This window comes from Epinephelus lanceolatus, chromosome 8 (assembly GCF_041903045.1).
Source record: "Epinephelus lanceolatus isolate andai-2023 chromosome 8, ASM4190304v1, whole genome shotgun sequence".
Lineage (NCBI taxonomy): Eukaryota > Metazoa > Chordata > Actinopteri > Perciformes > Serranidae > Epinephelus > Epinephelus lanceolatus.
The window spans coordinates 27,257,340-27,278,594 of record NC_135741.1 but is presented as its reverse complement, the minus strand read 5'-3'; the positions used below and the strand labels follow the sequence as shown (position 1 = coordinate 27,278,594).

The 21,255-nt window shown below is 40.1% G+C and overlaps 1 protein-coding gene across 2 annotated transcripts in view; it reads right to left on the bottom strand.

Moving 5' to 3' along the window:
* Positions 1-21,255, bottom strand: part of casz1 (castor zinc finger 1) — a 190,944-nt gene that overhangs the window by 132,333 nt on the left and 37,356 nt on the right. For both annotated transcript variants that reach the window (XM_078170113.1, XM_078170114.1), the window contains exon 3: positions 15,837-15,922. The gene's annotated coding sequence lies outside the window, so the exon portion shown is untranslated. The remainder of the gene's footprint in view (positions 1-15,836; positions 15,923-21,255) is intronic.

Here is a 21,255-nt window from a genome sequence, read left to right as displayed (position 1 = left end):
GGAACGTTATTGAAAAAAAGAAACTGCATAGAGGTATCTGTAATGACATAAATTGTGCAGCCCTTGTTATTGAATCAATGACTAATAGATAAGCCACCAGAGCATACAGGTCAAACAAAAAATGCTCCAGTTTAACATTCACAAGAGAAAAGTCATGAATTTACATAGAAAAATAAATATAAAAGACACTCGGCTTGACAGCTACAGTATGAGTGCACTGCCGGCAAAAGCTGTTTTCCATTACATAATGAGGAGTTAAGTACTTCTTTATATGCTACATCATACTGTACGTTTTGTGTTAAAAGACACATATTTAATAGCTTTTAATCATTTAAGCTCTTAGTGAAATAGCATATAAAACTAGGAAACCCTTAAACAGAGTGGAAAGACTGGGCAGTTGATAGGCTGTATCAGCAAAGGTATGAGAAAATGTGTCTTTCAGCTGACATAATTACTGCTGCCAATCCAGAGTGATTTTATAATTCCAAAATCCTGACACTTCACAAAGACTCTATAATTGCATTAGGGTGGCCTTTCACACTTCAAAGGTCTATTAATATTTTTTTCCTAGGACCTGTCCTGGAATATATCTCTTTTTTTCCTGAAAGCCACCTCATAAGAAGATGTGGAATTTTTCATGAAAACATGAAAAATATCCACTTGAGATGAACGCTCACTCTCCTCTCCTCTCCTTTCTGCCCTCAAAAACATCCCAGAATAGAGCAATGATGTGGTGCTAAATACACAGTGAAGCTTAAAGAATTTCAGAAATGGATTGGGAGAGAACAGTTTCAAGTCTAAGAGGCAGGTTTAAGAGCAGTAAACTTTCAACTGAAGCATGAAACCTCATGAGCAGGAGTGAAAACTGATTTGTTTGGCACAGGCTTTGGGTGCTTTTTACTAACAACAGTTTGACATGTAAAACTGGTTTTTAAATATATTAATCAAAGGGTGGCAGGTCTATTTTCATCCACAATGCTTGCCAAAGTTCTCTGTGTCACTCTGGCCAGTAGTAGTAGTCTAAGATATTCTGGTCAATGAATGGTGGACAAACGACTGAGGATTTTTGGCTCAGACAAATTTCTTGGCTCAAAATGTGTCGCCACCTTGGAGCATTACTACAGATCAGAGCCACTGATGCGTACAGTACTGCGTTCTGACTAGTGACTCCAAGGCTGTGTTAATTTTGACAAAAACTTTAAATTTAGTTTTAGTCTTGAAAACTGCAGTTGGTTTTAAGACACAATATACTGTCTTGTTTTGTCTTTAATACCTGATTATGCTTAACATTCACTGAATGAATTGGTGAACATTTATGAGTCTTAATACTTCAGAAATCCCCTGAGAAGGAGTAGACACTTACCATAACCTAGCTTGTCTCTGTTAGTCTGTAGCCAAGAATCCTGCCCATTCTTACACCAAAGTCGAATAAATATTGCCGCTTTGTCAGTGATTTTGGTGTCAGACACCTGACACCAAAAGCCACCTTTCACAGAATTATGATACGCCGCCAGGTAGCGTTATTCAGTAACGCAGCCAGACAGAACCTTTTGTGGTGTTATGATATGTCACCAATCGGCCGCATAGCACCTGTCGCGGGGCAGTATGATATGCAGCATCTAATTGAGTAAGTAAAGGGACTCAGCGTTTAATTGGGACTTGGCTTTTAAGTGAAGTTGAAGGTAAATGTAGCTACAGTAGCATAGCTAGTATAGTTGCTAATGATCACTAGCCACTATAAAAGGAAGTTTGATCATTGACCTGCTTCTTAAAAGTGTACAAAATTTTCATTATTTATCTGGTATTTTGTAATAAGACAGGTAGTGTCTACAGCATATGGTGTGCCTATTTCTCAGGAAAACATAGTCTTTTGATTTTAATAGGCAAATGTGAGAGAGAGCGTATCTCATACGCAGGTACACAGAGTCATGACCTAAACTGGCCTGTAAATTTGGAGAGTTTGTCATTGAGAGCATCACACGCAATGCATTCAGGTTCATGTATTGCAGGAGCTGTAAAACAGCTTCTCAGTGACGAGACCACTAATTTCTCTCTTAATATGAACAGCAACAGAGTGGTTATAGGTTTAATAAGTAGCCAACCACCAACACAGACTGGTTGTCCATACACTTAGTGGCAAGACTTTTCTTTAAACGTTGAATATGAGTTACCACTACATTGTTTCACACATCACATATGAGAAATTATATATCAAATATTATTAATTGTCATTATTTGTTGTTATTACAAAGGACTGGCTCAAGTTAGACTCCAGAGAACCATCTCATGGAACGTTTGAGATGTCAAATAAAAACATGTGTGTCCCTCTCTTTAAAAAATCTGATCAAGTACAGCCACTCAACCATAAAATATAACGCCGCACATGCAAATACTGTCTCTCAGTCCTGTACAGAGTAAACCTCCAGTATTTATCTCTTGAGTGAATCTGTCTGTTTGCTTTTCAGGGTAACGGCTCTCTTGTCATAACTTGACCATTTTAGCTCCTGTGGCAGTAAGACATAAATGTCACGTCACTGCTGCTGGGTATTAAAATAAATAAGTTAAATATTGTTGTTTTAACTTTCCTTTTGTGAACTGAGGGTTTGCAAAGGTATGTGCTGAGTTATCTTCGTAGTTTTTATTTTGATTCTTTATTTTGTGTGGCTGTTCCTGGTGACAGCAAAAATGCAAATTCTCTTTTCAGATGGATTTTAGCATTCAGGTGTTCATGAACAAAGACCTAAAGCATCCATTCACAGAACTGAAAGTATAATGACATCATTCTGAAATAAAGTTCTTTGGCATATTGCTTTCTAGCCAAGTGACAGCTTCAGATCTGCTCACTTAAGAAAATTGATGAGATCCATTGCCAAAATGGTGCCCTTGACAGACACTGAAATGATGGCAAGCGTTAAGTTTTATGTGATGTAGTTGACTCCAACATAACCATACTACAAGCTCTGATCAACTAGTCAACCCATATGGCACCCACGGAAACTGCTGCATCTTTTTCTCTCTCATACACAAAGACACATTCAGATTTAAATGCAGCGTCTCTTCATTTAAACAGCAAACTATTGTGCTAAAAGTTGGTTGTCCGTATACTATAACTTCTGTATCACAAATAAGGATACAAAAAGAAATCTAAGAGAGAGAACACCCATTTATTTGGTTCAAAACTCCAGCTGCCTGATTGTTTTTGATACACAAGTGCCACACATTTGGGACTCAAGAGGAAGAGGGAGTGGCAAAATAGTATTTAAACAAACAGACAAACAAAAAATATTTCTGGAAGATGCTAAAATCCCTGCAGAGCACCAAAAGCATGGGGCTTAAAGATTTACTGCAGTCCTCTTATCTTTCATTACTGACGAGTGTGAAAGAGACGCAAACATATTCTACTTTCTGTATTTCTGTTCTGATCCCAGTCCAACTCTATTAAACATTTGTGTTTCAGAGGATGCGTCAACTTCATTCTCAGAGCACTGCTTGGATTTGAAAAAAAAGAAAGAAAAAAACTCTCTCAGAAATTAAGTTCTTTAAGACCATCTTTCCCCTCTTCTGTTCTTAATAAGAGATCTGTCTCTATTTGTTGTTTTTTTCTCATAAAGCTGTGCAATGTATGAAAGCCCTGGAATGAAAGCCAGTACAATAGCATTATGGAACAAAGGCAGGAAGGAGATTGAGGGGAAAAACAGGGGGAAAATGGCATCATCTCTAAACTTAATGAAACAGCATCCTTTCATTTTTTCTAGTAATTATAATAAAGATGGAAAAACATAATAAACGTCTCCCTGCCCCCACCTGCTAACAGTAATTATAATAGACTCAACAATAAATGGTAAAGCAGCACAGAGCTGCATCTTGGGAATTCTCAGGAGTCTGTGGATTAGCTTGAAAAGCCTGAATGATTAAAATACACTAATTAAAATTTTGTGTTCCTTGGTAACTCGTCTTCCAGGGCCCCTTGTGCTGGCAAAATGGGAATAAATGCGACAAAAGCAAATACTCTTTTGGACCTGAATAAATAAACAAGTCTAATCAACTTAGTGTTTTTACAGAGCGAGTTACATAAAAACTTCCTTGATGACCTTTCCTCACACTTGTACTTTGCATCCACCCAGGACAATAGCAAGAATATTTTGACTATGTTGTTCTAATCAAGCATGACTTGCCAGACATACCAGACAGGTTAGATGTCCTATTACGCTGCTTCTGATTAGGCAGTTCAGCCTCATTGTGACTTCTAATTGTTATTTAGACAAAATTTGACATCAGTGGACAAATGACTTTGTTAGCTGCTTTCTGCCTAAGAAAAACATTCATGCTCCTCATATTGCTTCATAATTATACTTTGCTGCTGTTAATGTTATCCACAAACTATCTCGACACAATGCAGAGTATGTACACTTAATTGTTTCAGAGATTATGAAATACATTGTAAATTCTAGGAGTTTCTACATCCTACTTGGTATTTACCGTAGGTGTGATGAATAAGGCAAGTGCAAGCTTGTTTTAAACTCTGAGGTGGAGTGAATCTATAGTTAAAAGATCAGACAGGGAGGGATCAAAGCACTGGAGGTTGTAGTTACAGTCAAATAGCTGCCATGTAATCTAAGGGAACAAATATCACTCTTCTAATGCTCTAAAACAGGCCAAATGCTATCATAAAGATGTTTTTAAAATCAGTGCCCTTGTTACCTTGTGAGAAACAGGCTTTTTAAAGAGTGCCTCTGCTGGGGCTTTCCCCACGGTCCCCCTCAACAGAGAGCATACGCTGAATCCTCTTATATTATGCTGTCTTTGCAAATAATGTCAAACTGTTGTTTAAAGTCAGCGGGGACAATATCGTGATATGAAAAAGAAATCCCCCACCTTACAGTTGTCTCCACGTCTTCTGTACCACAAATGAGGCAAATCAGTGCCATATTAGCACCAATGAAACTCAAGAAGACACCAGGAAAATGAATGTATTGACCACATGTGAGGCTAGTGATTTTGAGGGTGCCAGTGGGCATCAAATAATAAATGAACTCATTTTGACAATTAGAGAAGAATAAATTACACACACATAATGCAGAAGTGCATCATTCTATGTGGCTGCAGGGGCTGCTTTGTAATAACCAACCATTTTTGTGATATTCTTCACTGTGTGCAGCCACAGTAAAGAAGACGTCATGGCTATGTCAGTTAGTTTGTCTGTTGTGAATCCTGTCTGGTCACTGGGACTTGGCCCCTTTCTGCCAGAGCGTCAAAATAGAGCTGTGCTTCAAAAACGCTGTAATCCCTGCCGGTATTACCGAAGAGGCTAAAAAGATTCAAAAAGCCTGCTTACAAATTTAATTACCTTTGCAGTTAACCAGAGCTTAGCAGCCAATGACCTGATATTTCCACTGAAGACTAGCTAAGGGGGGATGGATTGGAGACGGACGCGCCGAGTGGGCCACAGAGACTGGCAAGCGTGGCAATCCAGGGCGGCTCAGAGGCATCCGGTGGGCATACTCAGTGCCAGCCAGGGCAACAACAGCACACATGTGGCCCTATCTTCTGCTGGAGTGCAAATTAGATACAGTTGATTAAAATATTGAGTCATTTCACAGTCACTGTTGGGGGAATAAAAGGAGTGCGAGTACTGAAAATGTGCTGTGGTACGTGTGTGTGTGTGTGTGTGTGTGTTTGTATGTATGAGACAGAAAGTGAGAGAGAGGAAAGGGAGGCTGTGGGAGAAGGAAAGACCAGGCTCTCTTAAATTTGAACAATGAACACATTTCTCATTTATATAGATTCCCTTTGACAAATATGCCCTTTCCCAAAGGACAACTTTGAAACACCTCTACTTGCAGTTGCAGAGAATTCTTAGCAATCAATCAGTTCACAACAATATAACAAGTGTTGGGAAAAGCAGCATGCAGTGTATACTTGTGTTCATGAGCAGCATGTTCCACGGGCACCGTTTAACACCCCTGTCCTCCCTATTCCAAAGTAAAAAAAATCCAAGTTCTTTGTTCACCCAAAAAAGTGAATATGACTCGTGGTATAAAAACTTCTGCCTCGCTGCAATATAACAAAAGAAAATTAACAGTTTGGGGTTGCCCTGGTAACCTAATTGCATCACAACACTGCACACAGGAGCCAAAGTAACTGAATTTTGATGAAAAGGCGGTGATAATTTACGGCATTGAGAAATTAGTTGCCGTGGCGACGCGTTAATTACATCTCAAATTAACAATGCAAGTGTAGTGAAATTAAATATAAATCATATTTTCTGCATAAATTACAGGGGTTGATTAGTGCGGGCGCCAGGAGAGAGAGGTTGAGATTCCAAGGGCCTGTCACATCCCCCTCCTCTTCCCTCCCTCTCTCTTTCTCTCTCTCTCTCCGTCTTTCGTTCCTCCTGTTCCTCAATGCCGGCACCCCCCTCATCCTCACTGGTTCTTTTAAAGACAGGGACTGGATTACACCAGAGGACACAACTCAACCCGAGCACGTTTGCATTTTTACAATAAATTAATCAATGCAGGGCAAGTACAGCTAGCCTGGCGTATTAGTGGATTTGCATGTTTGTGTGTTATGTGTGTCCGCTGCATATGTTTGTCACAACATGTGTTTTTCTGCAGGCGCATGTGCACATTTGGTATATAACTGTACGTGCAACTGTAAAGAATAAATGTTTAAATCTGGTATAAGTGGAATCATTATCTGACGTGAGAACTCTCTTGGCTGTCTTTTCAGACTATAGAAAATCTAGCCTGTGACAGGAGACTTTGGTCAAGCACAAGTCATATCAGAGAGAAGGCACTCCTATTGGCTGGTCTACAAAGGCAGATGCACATTCAAGTCTCTTCAGTAAAAGCCCAATTCAATGGCAATAAGCCCTGCAAAGAAAGTTGCTATACCAGCATTGGCAACTACTACCTACACTGCAGAGCAGCAACCCAAAAAAAGAAGACAGACAAAAAGAGAGTCTAAAAGTCTGACAATAAACAAAACAAATCACTTGTTAATATCGGCAGAGTTTTTAAGAGATGAAGAGAAAATCTTGCTAATGGGTTAGCCTTCTCCTAGCAGGCCGCGCCATGTTAACGTTTATGTAGCTAACATTAGCTAGAGCCTGGAATCACAGTGTATCCTCCACCTCAGGAGGAGAGCAGGCAGCAGTTCCAGAGACAGACACCCAGTTAGCAGCTGCAACAACTTAAATCCAGCCAGCGAAAACTCAGCAGATCGCACTCCCTGCCAGATCAGCAAACTTTCTGTTGCTGCTGGTACGCAGGTTAGACCCAGTGCTACCACTGCCCACCAGCCCGTTGTGGCAAACAGTGCTGGGGAGTTTGCGCTGGCTGAATTTGAGCTGCTACAGCCACCAACGGAAGGTGCGTCTCTAGGGCTACTGCCCTCTCCTCCTTGGTAAGCAGTTTACGGCTGCGGGGAGGAAGGTGGAGGGACGTACAGTGGCTAGCTAGCTAGTTCCTGTCTCGTTTGTAGTCTGATAAACAGAGGAGGGGTTGAACAAATACACTGCATTAAATATAAAGAAATAAGATTAAATAAACCAATGTACTGTATGCAACATGTGCATACGCCCATGGTCCTCTAGTGGGAGGGGCTTAGGACAGAGAAGGGAGAGCTGCAGGAGGAGGGTGATTTCCAAATTCTACCTTCTTTTTTTGCCTTTTCCAGCTTTAAATTTGGTATATGTGTGTGTGTGTGGGTGTGTGTGAGTGTTTGCTTGGGGGGTCAGTTAGGCAATTCAGCACTTTGAATCCATTTTAAAATCTGTCCACTCAAGTTCCTCATGAGAAGAACTTTAACCAACTCTGATGCATCTCTGTTAAGTGCTGCATAATGCATTTATAAGTGCCACGTAAAAATCTATTATCAGTCACACCCAGTCTTATTAACACAATGCTCAGTGCACGCTAATGATTTGATTTTAATTATTGAAATCCAAGCCTTTCAAACTTCAAAGGTGTGCAAGGTGTACTGTATGTTTAGCACAGAGCACATCTACAGTTTCTCTACATCTACAGTGTCTCAGCATGCAATATGCCAGTGTGTGAGTGGAGGAGTATGTGTGTCTGTGGGTGTTAAACTGTTTATCTGAGGTTTGTGAAGGTCTAGGAAAGACAGAAGAAGGGAGACAGAAAGCACAGCAGAGAGGGAAAGTGAGTCTCTCCTCCCCACGATTCCTCATGTGGCCCAACTTCCCTTTAAGCATCACAAACAAGCCTCAGGAGTGATGTCAAGGAGGGAGGGAGGGCGGTGGGGGTGCTGAGCTGAGAGAGAAAGCTGAGCGCAAACACAACAGCAACAGGAACCAACTTGAGCCATCTAAATTATTCATACACCAGATGGATACGTTTCCCCAGGATTTCACACTAAAACACAGCTATTCAGCTTCCCAATGCGTTACTCTGTCTATTCCACGGACGGCGCCAGGAATCAAGATAACTATCACTTTATCTAAATCGTTTCATGTCTGATTCATATCAACTTTGAAGAGTGGAAGCCCCTCGACACCGTGATCTCACGTTTGTTCTATTCCACAGGCACAATGAAGGGGGAACATGTTCTCTTTCCTCTATCTTCAAAGACGTAGGCACTGCTATGACCTTGTCTGAAGGATATTATACAAATCAGAGGGTCCTTAGAGACGCATGTCATGTATATCACTGACTACACCTCACCCGCGTGATGTGTGCTTGTAGGCAGCCCAAAGGTGCTTGGATTGGGAAAAAAAAATAATGTTATATTGTAAATCTGCAGTGGTATTTATTACCACTGTGCTGGCACTACTGCTCAAAACAGTATCAAGTGACTCGCTCCCCAGCTTTCACAATAAAAGTCTAGACTTAAAAATTCCCACTGTTTTCCCAAAATTTCAGTTCAGCAATAATTCATTCACACAACCATGACACAAACCATAATAGATGGGTGTTGATAGCTTAATGCCCTAGCTTGCCAATGGATGGATTATCTTTTTGCACACTCCCATGAGAAAAATTCCAAACTTCTTTCACAATGTTCAATTCAAAGACACTCTATGTATAACAAGTTGATGAAGCTAAGAGTGCCAAGTGTTGATATATGAAAACAATCAACATAGCCATTCATAAAGAAGATCTCTGGCCTTGGTCAGTGAAGGATTCCTTCTTTGACATGCAACACGCTTATTCAAAAACATAAATATTGTGTTTACAGTACTTTTCATGCCACAGCTATTAGTGGGCAGAAAACTAATCACAAATACCTGCCAACTTATCCACCCCCACAATAATTACTATGTGGTATGTGGCATTACACTGTCCCCCCCACCCCTTGTCAACAGTTTTAACTTTTAATGCAAACTGTCCCGCCTCATTTCATAGAAAGTAACTTCCTGTGCTGGGACAAGAAGGTTGGGATGACCTCAGTCCCTGGGGTGCTCCTCTGCCGTACTCATCCATTTGTGGATGAAGATGGCGACTTTTAAAAGGACAAGACATCATTAAGAGAATAAGTAGCCTTTCCAGTGGTCTTTTTGCACCACCCCACCCCCTGGAAGTAATTCCGATGCATTTATACAGAACTGAAAGTGCTTGAGAGTGGGGGTTGGGGTGGGGGGCATGCAGTTTAATGGTCCAGTAATGTCTCAGCCAAAGCATAGTTGTCCTCCCAAGATGGTACAAAAAGTAACACACTGAGACCGACCAGTTTGACGATTTAAGAGGCAGTTAAAGAGAAGTGATTAAAAAAAGGATGCACTGCAAGATCCTGTATTTAGTAAAATACAGTTCCATATACAGTAAGGTGATGCGATATAACAGCCAGAGTGGACACACTTTCCACATGAATGAATGAATTCTATCAAAATGCCACATGTCAGTGTTTGACAACTGAAACCAGAGATGGTCAAATGGCATTTATTTAAGTGGCATATCTTATACTGTAGATAGATATGGCAAAGAAAAGAGAAAAGGTCAATAAAAACAAGGCAGGGACCTCAGTATCAAGCCGTAAAGGATACCTTTGTCATCTCTCCTCATTTGTCATCTTTCCTCATTTGTCTTTCTCCTCCCTTCCTTCCTTCTCTCATGCCTTCTCTCACCTTTCAGGTTACAGTTACTCGCAAAGTGCTAAAAGTCTGACAATCGCAGCAGGCCTCCAAAGAATCTCAGCATCCATCATCCTATACTTACGCCACAGGCAGATGAGCTGCAGGTGTGGCCCTGTATCAAAAACCTGCCACCAGTTACTTGCCACAGGAAATCAGCTCCTGTAGCTTTGAAACTGGGATCGATGAGCCAAATAAAATCAGTTTCATACATAGTGAGGTTCTCCTAAATGTCACATAACCTACTGTATGAAAAAAAGGCAAGACCTTCCCAACAAGTTTAAATAAACCCTGCAGGATAATGCTGGCTCTCCTGGGGGAACCAAAAGCTGATGGCTTTGAAACAGGAGGGAGGGTATTTTCAGCGGGGCTGCCCAGCATGAGAGATCCTGTATGTCTCACAGCTGAGCTTGTTTTATTGAAAGGTTGTTTGAAAGGCCCTGAACCCAAGACATCAGTGGTCATGTTTGTTTGGCTTAAAGAAGAGCAGCATTCAAAAGCTTCGCTAAAAAGAACAGTTCAGATAGTCAAGGAGTACTGGGAAGAAAATGAGATGGGTTCGTGCCCATAGCAACTTGGACACGTGCAGGGAAGATTTGTAGAAATTAATAAAATGGCCTCAATATAGCTTCAATTACAACCTCCTACAAATGTGCACAGCACAGGCATAGCTTCACTGCACTGTGCAAATAAGTGCCAAAACCAGTGCTGTTATCAGGTAATGGAGTCAGAGGAAGAGAGAGGGCCTTTGTGAACTTGACACTCCCATTAGGCCCCTACTGGAAAGTGCAGTATTTGATCAGGAGATGGAAATTGAGCAAAAATGAACTGAAACTAGATCCCACATGACTTATTTTCCTGTTGGCTCTCAGCTTTAGGTGTCACTCAGACTTAATAAAGCTCTCAGATTTTCATTTTATCACAGAAAATAGACTGAGCAAAAATAAAATCAGTGGGTTTTGCCTTAATGGAGCAAAGTAATGGCGAGGTGAAACTGACACAACACAGTCTGTCCATAGTAATACTATCAAAATGAAAGCATATTCACTTCTGGAGTTTTCCAGGAATCAATTCAAACTGAATATTGGCCTTTTTCTCAGACTTTATTTCATAATGGTTCCAACAAATACAGCACTTTGGCAATAGCCTGTCACCTCGAGTGATACCAACACAGCTATTTCACCCTATAGAGTTACAGTATTCTCCAGCCCACACTGAACCTCCTCCACCAACCTATAACTCTTATTTTATTTCCGCACTTTATACATTAGAGGTACATTACACCCATCCCAGTAGATAGGATGAGTCCACTTTTACACCCAGGTGTTACATTGCAAGGTTAGGTCATTCGGATGGCTATGACCTTTGATGGCTCTGTCTTCAATGAAAATGATCTGGTGATCTCCACATTGACATGCACACAGATGCCCTTGTGCTGTACATTCACACTATGGTGATAAGGCCAGAGCAATTCACTCGGGAGACATTATGGAAATATTCATTTGGGAATTACGAATTATAATTAGAACGTAAGGCCACATTTCCCCGTCATACGTATGGTGGGGTTTGCATGGTTTCACAGTGACGGGGCTTTAAAGCAGTCTCTACAAGAACAAGATTTTCCTGCACCTTTTTCCTGGATACTTCCGTTTAGCGGAGCGTACGGCTGGTATGTTTATCATTCCAGTCTTCTTTACAGAATGTTTTGCTTTTAAAGAAGTAATTAGATCAAGTAAAGTGAGAGGAAAAATCCAACACTGAGTCCCAAGTGTTCTGGTATGCGATTAATTATTCTGAGGAAGACAGATGTTAAATTGTGTATGCCCATCAGCGCTAAGACTTTCTGAAGATTTATCATTCATGTAAATCATGAATAAAATATTTCCTTGTTGAGAGAAAATGCTACATCTGTTGGTGCATCATTTACTCCCGACTGCAAGAAAATAAGCACACAAATCTGACCTATTAAAGACTGTTTTCAACACAGAGTGGACGTAAGAAGTGAATTTGACAAGTGGTGTTGTTTGTATTTAACTGCATACAATAATTTCGAAGAGATTAAAAATTGTTTACAAAGAATATATTGCTTCACTCACCCAACTTCATAACCTGCTCTTCAACTACAGAGTATCAGTGATGTAGGGCTGCAACTAACAATTATTTTCATTGTCCATTAATCTGACGATTATTTTCTCACTCAATCGATTAGTTGCTGAACAGAATTTCCCAAAGCCCAAGGTGACATCCTCAAATGTCTTGTTTTGCCCACAACCCAAAGACATTAAGTTTACTGTCACAGAGGGGTAGATGAACCAGAAAATATTCTAACTGAAGAACCCTGAATCATGGAATTATGACCTTTTTTCTCTTAATTACTCACACCAATTACTCATTTATCGAAATACTTGGAGATTAGTTTTAATAGTTGACAGCTAATTTGACAATTAATCCATTAATCGTCGCAGCTCCACAATGATGGTGAATATCGAAAAATTAACATCACACCGCTAAATTCTTTCCTTCAAAAACTAAATTAACTGTATTTCATGCACATGAAGCACACGTGTGCTTCTGTTTCCCCCAGATGTATGAATAAATAAATAAAAACAGTCAAGCGAGTGTGAGAGTGTCATGGGGATCACGGACGAGGCAATGGTGGTGGCGGAGGTCGAGCCACAAGCCACCGGGACGGTAGCGTCTCCAATCGCCCCTGGCGACCATCACGTTGCCATGCTCCGGAACAGACAGGCCTGCTCGCACAACAGATGGAACTAATGATGCGAAACAAAAGAGATCATTTCACCGTGGTCCTCTAGGAAGCCACAAAGAGAGGCTTGGAAGTTTGAATGATGGGACCAGGGGACTTGCATGGGGTTAGATATGGGTAGCCTTTTTTTTCCTGGAGGTGCTCAGATCAATAGGAAAAAAAGGCCTTTGATGTTTCTCACAGAAAGTGGCACGTTAAAAAGGCAAGTGTGGAAAAAGTAAGAGAAATGGTAATCAAGCGTCAAATTCTGCTGAGGATCCGTGCTAGAGATGGGTTTTGTTTCCTATTTTGTGGACTTAGGGGTTCTGATAAATGTCTAGTCACATATGGGTCATCAAAAATGATGAACTGCCAGTTCTGCAACTACAATTACACAACTCTCTTAGTCAAGTTTTGACAATAGCCCTCTGTTCATAATCTAACATGTTCAATTATACAAATAACCTCACAATAACCGAATACAGTTAATTATTGGATCATTCTATCAGTTTGATAGCTAAGCCTTGCTGTATAATCCACTGTGTCAAACAGAATGATTAGCTAAGAAAAACAATTTCAATGCCAAAGTTTAAGGCAAATTTATACGTCACCTTAAAATCAAAACAGTCTGGTTAAAAAGGCTGTGAAATGCCTTATTAAGTACAGCTACGTATGTGCACCATCCGTTTTTAACACTGTGTTAGGTAACAGTTGTAAACAAACTGCTGTGTCCTGAACTGACAAAAACAAATCAAATTTGAGCTGAGGACATTTGCATATCCTGAGGGACAGGATTAGATTTAGAGGTCATCTCTTACGAGCCAGTCCTCAGCAGACGCCAATGTAATGTTTCTATGTCAAGTACATTCAATCGAAGCCTATGCGAGCACCAGTCTGTTTTCCAAGTCAGACAGTCAGAGAGAGGGAGCACAGCTCTTTAAATACAGTATACGAACTGAGAGAAGCCAAACACCTTGGGATGGGATTTAACCAGGATGGAGAGGAGTGGAGCCCAATCCATGCCCATGCACACATGGAAGGGATCACTGGGAAAAGTTCAGCGCCGACACTGACACAAACAGCGGAACAAGGCCTGTATTAGAGTCAGGTTAGCAAAGATAACACTATCAGCCTGATCCCCATGGGTACCAAATGCCGGGCCTTGCTGGCAAATAAAGCTACAGTGTCTTGACTCCTTGGCACATTAGCTCTGATTACAATGACCTTCATTATATCAGCTACCCTTATTACAACACGTAGAAGGCGTCTCTCCCATGGGCCAAGCACAGTGGGGGAAAGAGTAAAGGAAAGCGGTGAGAATCACTAGTAAGGCTTTGGCTGTGAAAACCAGTGCTAAGACCTGTGCTAATGTAATGTAGTGTACAATTAGCACCTGCAAGAACTCTCATAATGTTCATGCTGACTAGCCACTTTACTCGAAGACAGTTTGTGGACATACTGCTGAATTCAGGTTTGACTATCCTGTTTGTTGGTTGTTTGTTTGTTTGTTTATAAAACCTTGTGTTCTTTGTTTGGAACTATTCAGAAATTAGCAAGTTTTAAAAATGCTAACTGTTTTATAAAAACACTAATTAAAGCTTTTTAAACACTGTACTGCAGCTTTCCACAGCAAATATTACCTCACTATAACTTTAATGTCTTTCTGATCCTTAGTTCCTTCAAAAAAGAACACAAAAATTTTAATTTAATACAATTTCTTACGGTTTTCATTACTAAATAACATGCTTGACTATTCAAGAATTAACCATTCCACATCCTGTGTGCACAGACGAGCCCTGTTTAATATGTAACAATGTTGTTAACCTCAATTTCCTTCCCAGTCTGCCCCTCCACAGGCCACATTGTTAGCTTGAGCGAGCTCTTGGCACACGTTACCGCCGTGGTGGTGACTCTCATTCAGTCTGACCACCCTGCAGGCAGGGGGATTCTCTCCCACAGCCCTGCTCATCCCTCCTTCAGGCCCCTGCTGTGCATCTCGCCCTCCCTCTTTGCTGGCAGGTGACTCAAAATAACAGACGTTGCCCTGACAGAGCCGCTTCATCGCATTCACTTAGCCCTGCCAACACACCCCAACACGGGATGATCTGAACTGTGGGGGTTCTGAGGACCATCCCTTCAGCTAGCAGGAGGCCGCAATGTTTGTTTTGTTTTTGTGCTGAGATGCAGAGGGTGGAAGGGGGGGGGGGGGGTGCAAATCAGCTTGTTTTGGATTAAGAACAAATCAAGAGATTTTAAGAATTACAAGATGCGCCTCAACACCAAGTTGAAAACAAGAACACCTGTAGGAGGCACAGGATAACCACCAGTGAGTGACACACACAGTATCACTCTCACCCTCTCATTCACATATTTGTCAAAGTATAATTCCTGAGGAAGAATAGAGGATACAATAGAAATATAGCCAAGAGTGCACTTAACAGAATCAGAGTTTAAGCCATGATGATCCCCTATGACGGTATGTTAAAAAAAGGAAATAAAATTGTAACTTAATTATAGATTTATAATGAGCCACTGCACCACTGCCAAAAACAAGTCCCATACCAAGGCAAACAGGCACCTGCTGAATGCTCTCTGCTCGTGGGTTTTCATAGCTTAATTAATCTAGGCCTTGGGGTATCATGACTCGTGCGTGCTGCTTGCGTGCATGTTTGAGACAATTAAGTTGTTCCTCGAAACAGAGGTGCAACTTCAACATGGAGCAGAGACACCAATACTGCACATTACAAGCCGTATTTTGTGTTTTGGTAAAGCAAAGTCAATGATCCAATAATTTGTTTCCTACTAATAGAAACTGTCTGAAGAACTGTTTCAACAAAAGGTTTTTCCATACAACTTAATTACAAAAAAACTAGTTGACCGCTCAATGATGGCAAACAAATCTGGCCCTAATTAATTCTTAAAATGTTTTCTTAGTACCCAATGCTGTTGTACATTTACAGCAAATATTTGGTGACAAGACATAAGCTTAAGACTCACCTTCCTGCTGAACAATCTGTGACGAAGCTGAATCCGTTGAGCAGTTATCCCCTCTGCCCGATGCTCACTCTACCGGCATCTGATTTCTGTAGATAAACATAAAACAGCCGTTTATCATCACATGTAGTTTCTTTGAACTGAGAGATTTAAAGCACTTGATCTTGTGTGAACATTTTTTTATGCTGAAAAGCAAACTTTTGGGTGCAAACAGATTGATGTAAAAGGTTTAAGTCTGACAGGGGAAAACCAAGAATCCTGACCCTGTGTTACATCCAGGTGTGACCAAGAAGAGCAGCTCACATTTCTGGTCACAGCTGGTTAAAGTAAAAGGGGGGGGGGGGGGGGGGGCATTTAAGAAAGCTGCTAAAAAGTAGGCGAGCACAGTGTTTGTATGTTTACTGAAAAATCTAAATGAATGTGGTAATGATTCATTGGTGTAAAATACAACTGAAATAATTGGTGACCAAAATGAATTAGGACAAAAGTATAAAATTCTCATGACTGCTAATTACCAGTTTGAATGAGCCTGATAACTAAAGAGAAAAGGTATTAAATCCAATAATTATTACTATTGCTAATTACATTTCCAATTATGTCACTAATGAGAAGGCTTAATTATCAGCACAGTGGATAAATAAGACTTTGGCTTTCTGGCGTTTGTGATAGAGGTGGTGATGTGGTTACGACATCAAGGGCGAGCCCTCTGACCAAAAACACACACGATAAGGCCGTAAACAGTAGCACGGTGACCTAAATGGTGATAAAACACAGATAATGTTAACTATATGTACATTAATTTATAGATTTCAACCTGCCCCTTGCACCGTGGGAAACAATCTGTTATCAAAGTTATCATGGTTGGGCCTCTAAGATGGCCTTTGTTGTAAACTTACTGGTTGTGATGCATTTTTTTTTTGCAAATGAGCAGCTGTATAAAATACCTCACTGTTTTATTAGGATGTTTACTTACTGCCTTCTTTACATGACCAAAATCTAAACTTTATATGATATTTCATTGACAGAACATTTAATTGTTGAAGATCAAAGACAAAGAGAAACTGTCAGGCAGACAAACACAAACATACCGAAAAAAGGAAAGTCTTTCTTATGACTTAGGAGTCTCCATTATGGCTGTGTTAGAGAACTGGATATGGCACTACAACTAGACCTTGCTTCCAATTTTTCCCAGTAGCCACTTGTGGTATTGCAGTAAAAAATTTCCATGCAGCCCCAAAAGCATTTTTCCCACAAACCACCATTATAAAAGAGACCTCTGTAAAACTGTTGACAGGACACCTCTAGCTGCAAACAAGGTCCATTATGAGTCTTTTTGTTGTAAATTTTTGATCTATGGAGGTTTCATATTCGTAAATCTTTCCTTGAGCCAAGTAAAACAATGACATCATCATGACTTTAAATCTATGGGCCAAGCGGAAACTCATGGGCAGGGGCAGCGGGAGAAACATGCACATATTCAGCAGGATGCATGCCACTGGGAATAATCCTGGAAGCTAAACTTTTTAGTGTATGCACCAGGCTAGGAATTCTCATTGGACTGAATAGGCACAATCTTGGGGTTCAGTTTCCAGATCTAATACTACGTACATCCATTATCTCCATTCAATCGCTAGCCAATTTTTGAGAAAGCAACATGTTTCAGCTGACAAAAATATGATCTGTTGTAGTTTTCATTGGAAAAACAAAGGGTTTTTACAACATACCAGAGACTTATGTGCTCCTGTAAGAGAGTTTAATATTAAATAAGCTACAAAATGAATTTTTTTTTTATGAAAGTATGTTTGGCAGAGGCCAGAGACATCTCTAGAGTTAAGTTATTGCCTGCTCTGGACAGCATATGATGCACTGATCCATCTTGTGCATCTGAATCTGTTGATATCAGTTGATAACTGCTAGAGAAATGCTATCAGACACAATCATTACACCCCTTCTCAATGATCCCCAAACAGCCCACCTGCGACCCTCCTCCACGGGGCAAACTGCACCCCACGTGGTTGTCATAATATTGCTGTATCACACCCAGTGTCTCAAAATGCTGTTGATATTTCTCGCATTCCTTAAGGGCGTTGCTCTACCTTTAGGAGAGCAGAAGTGCTGCAGAGGACCGTGTCTGAGTGCCAAGTAAATGCACGACGGATTACAGTCATATCTTCCACATGGCTGCTTCCTAATCCTACCATCTGAGGTAAACACAGGACCAGGTGAGGCAACACGACTGTCTGAGACACCTCTGGAACACAGAGGGATCTCCTCCTCAACCCGGGACTGCTGCTTCAGATTGGCATGGAACTTGTTCACAGAGGGTTCCAGTAAAAATTGGGACATATTTGTTTTCTGGTGTGTGGCAGATCCATATAAGACAATACTAATTCAGTGTATTCTTAAAAAAGCTTTTCACATTTGTTTTTCTGTGTACACATTGTTGGGAAAATCACTCCAAATAATAAAAATCTCTGCCAAGAGAAGTGATTTTACATCACCAGAAGGAGCAACAAAGTTTAGTAATCTGTAATAAACAGAAAATCTGGCTGGTTACCATGAGCAGTAACAGCCACAATGGCTCAACATTAAAACAGTCAACAGAATATCCAACATCAATTGTTTACCTTACAACATATCTCTGAGAAATGTAGCGCAAAGACACAACAGCACGCACACTAACTGCTTGGCACCAAGACAAAACAAAAGCATTTGATTTTGACAAAAAGTTGTGAACATTATTCAGTGATATACACGACTTGACTATTCTTGCTATACAGGTAATCAGTTCTCAGATCAGACCCTGAACATCTGGTTCAGCTCTTTGTGTTTTTTATGTGTTGAAAAAGTGAGCAATAAGGTGATACTTCTGTGTGTGTCACTGCCAAAGAATGTTGCCAACTTTAGTTTCAAAGTCTCTCCCTCTCACCTCAGAGACAGGACAAGAACAGGAACAAAAAAAAAAAAAAAAAACGAAACTATAAAGGAACAGTCAATGTTTTAAGATGGGGCTGATTTTTTTCAAAATATCTACATCATTACGCAAAAACAGGTTTCGATATGTTATGGCATGACTGTTTTTCATCTTACATGACCTCATGAGAAAAATGCACACACCCATGGAACAGGGACGACACAAGCTTCAGGAAAATGGGTATTTCACAAGTTAATAGGGTATGTACTTTCTGGTATTTTCCATTATAGTGATGACTCTTTCTGGGACTGGAAAGCACAAATGAGTAGGCAATGCTACCAGCATTTACCAGAATATAATCATCAGTTTTTTTGGAGAAAAATGAGATTCACAGACTATGCCAACATTTCACAAAGACACAAGTTCCATTCTAAACATATGTAGATCTTTACCTGTAATCACATTTGTACACAACGTTGGTATTTACTACAGACTTTACAGACTTTTGTATTCACACATCAGTTTAAAATGTATTGTATTTCCCTGTTTAACAGTTGTTTTTACAAGGTAAAATTTTTCCACAATCCACTCAAAAAAAAAACAAAAAAACAATGTTTAAATAAAAACAAGGTACACTAAAGTACATAGTAATACTATAAACACAACCTAGAGCCAAGCCACTTGTGAAAGCCGTGTCAGAACATGCGAACGAGGGAAGGTACTGAAAAAGTGCATATTTTGATTTTGGTGATAAAACAGCAATCACGGGAGCTAAAATGTGTTAACTGTTCAGTGACTGTGAAAGTTGCTCCCCTGTGAAGCCGTTTGATCAGGTGATGTTTCATTAGCATTTGTTAAGGGATGAAAACACAAAAGGTTTTATAAAAATCAATTCCTTAACTTAAACTACTTAGAATTTTCCCCCCAAAAAAACAATTCATAGACTCATAAGGGAGTAGTCCTTCTCAATCATCTCTTATGATTCACTAGAAGTGTGTGACGGAGTGTTTTTCTGCTGAGACTCTGCCCTCTGACTGTATTTTCTTATTTTCTGTGTTCAGGAGGTTAATGGGTGTGTATCCCCACAGTGTTCAGGTGAGGTCAGGGCTTCATAAAACAGGAGAGACCAGGTGTCAGACCATAAGCAGCGGGCATTCACAACACATATGCCAAAAAAAAAAAAAACACATTTATAGAGGCAAAACGGCAGACGGGAGTTAAACTGGCGTTAGATTCTACTTTAACTTTTGCTGGCAAGCGTGCATACTAATAGTAATTGACAATAGTATACCATATACAAAGTGTTGAAAGCTTTCCATTAATGGTAATTGGTGTTTATCTGGTTGCAAATCAAATGTTATAAGCTTAAAAAAAGAGGTTAAAGTGTTTCGTCTGTTGTCGTGTTGTGATCTGCAGATTGGAATTTATTTTTCCAAAGAAGTTCAATCAGTATACAAGAGATGCTCAAGTTATGATAAAACAAATTTATGAAAATTACCCCTGCCCCCCTCGCCTCTCCCATAAGACAAAAAAACATGAGGTTTTGAGCTCTATGCAGAACTTCTCATACCATAAAGCCTGTGCATAACAAAAAGAAAAAATCTGAACCTGAATGGTGAGATTTTATGAGGTCATGTTACCAACAGTTGCCCTTGGGCACAGGTATGAGATAAATATACTGTACAATATACACACACCTTTGTCACGCAATGTGACTTCAGCAAAAAAAATGCAATGTGCTGCTGGCCCATCTTACTGTTTTATCTATGCTTTGTGTTTTCTTTGCTTTAGAGGCCTTGCTGATTGAAAAATAAGCAGCTTTAAAGACTCTAACTCACTGAATACTGACGTTAATCGCTATTCATATCAGTTTGAAGAATGTTAAATGTAAAGGTTTCTTTCAAGAACACTTGATCTAAATAGCAATTTGCAAGTGTTTTCAGGGTTATTACATAGAAAGGGTTATTATATAGAAACACCTTGTGCCTACACCACACTGCTCATATAATCACTCCAGACCTCACAGTTTCATTCATTCATTTAATCAATGATTTCAAAGTCCAACTTCAAACTTTTAGTTTTACTTTGAAATAAAATCCTGCTGACTAGTTTCAGTTCAGTTTCAGTGTGTGTGTGTGTGTGTGGGTGTGGGTGTGTGTGTGTGTGTGTCCATGTATCTGTGTGAGATGAAATCGGAAAATAAGAGCCTGGGCCTGTCATTTCTATCTATACTCTCAGTACATTTTAGTCCAAATGCGGACATTTAAGTTTAAGTTTCACTCAGACTGCACCAACTGTGGTGTCACCTGTTGACTTTTGGCTGCTTACACCACTGTGTTAGAATTTTAGAGCCAACGTATTCATGGCTTAACTTTATTTTCAAGGCACTGCAGAAGTCCTAGTAAGTGGGGTTCCACTCTGCCAATTTAGAAATGCACTCCTATAATCCTGTCGAAATAATGATGCAAAGGGTTTTTTGGAAAAAGATTTAAATAGATAAATCACAAC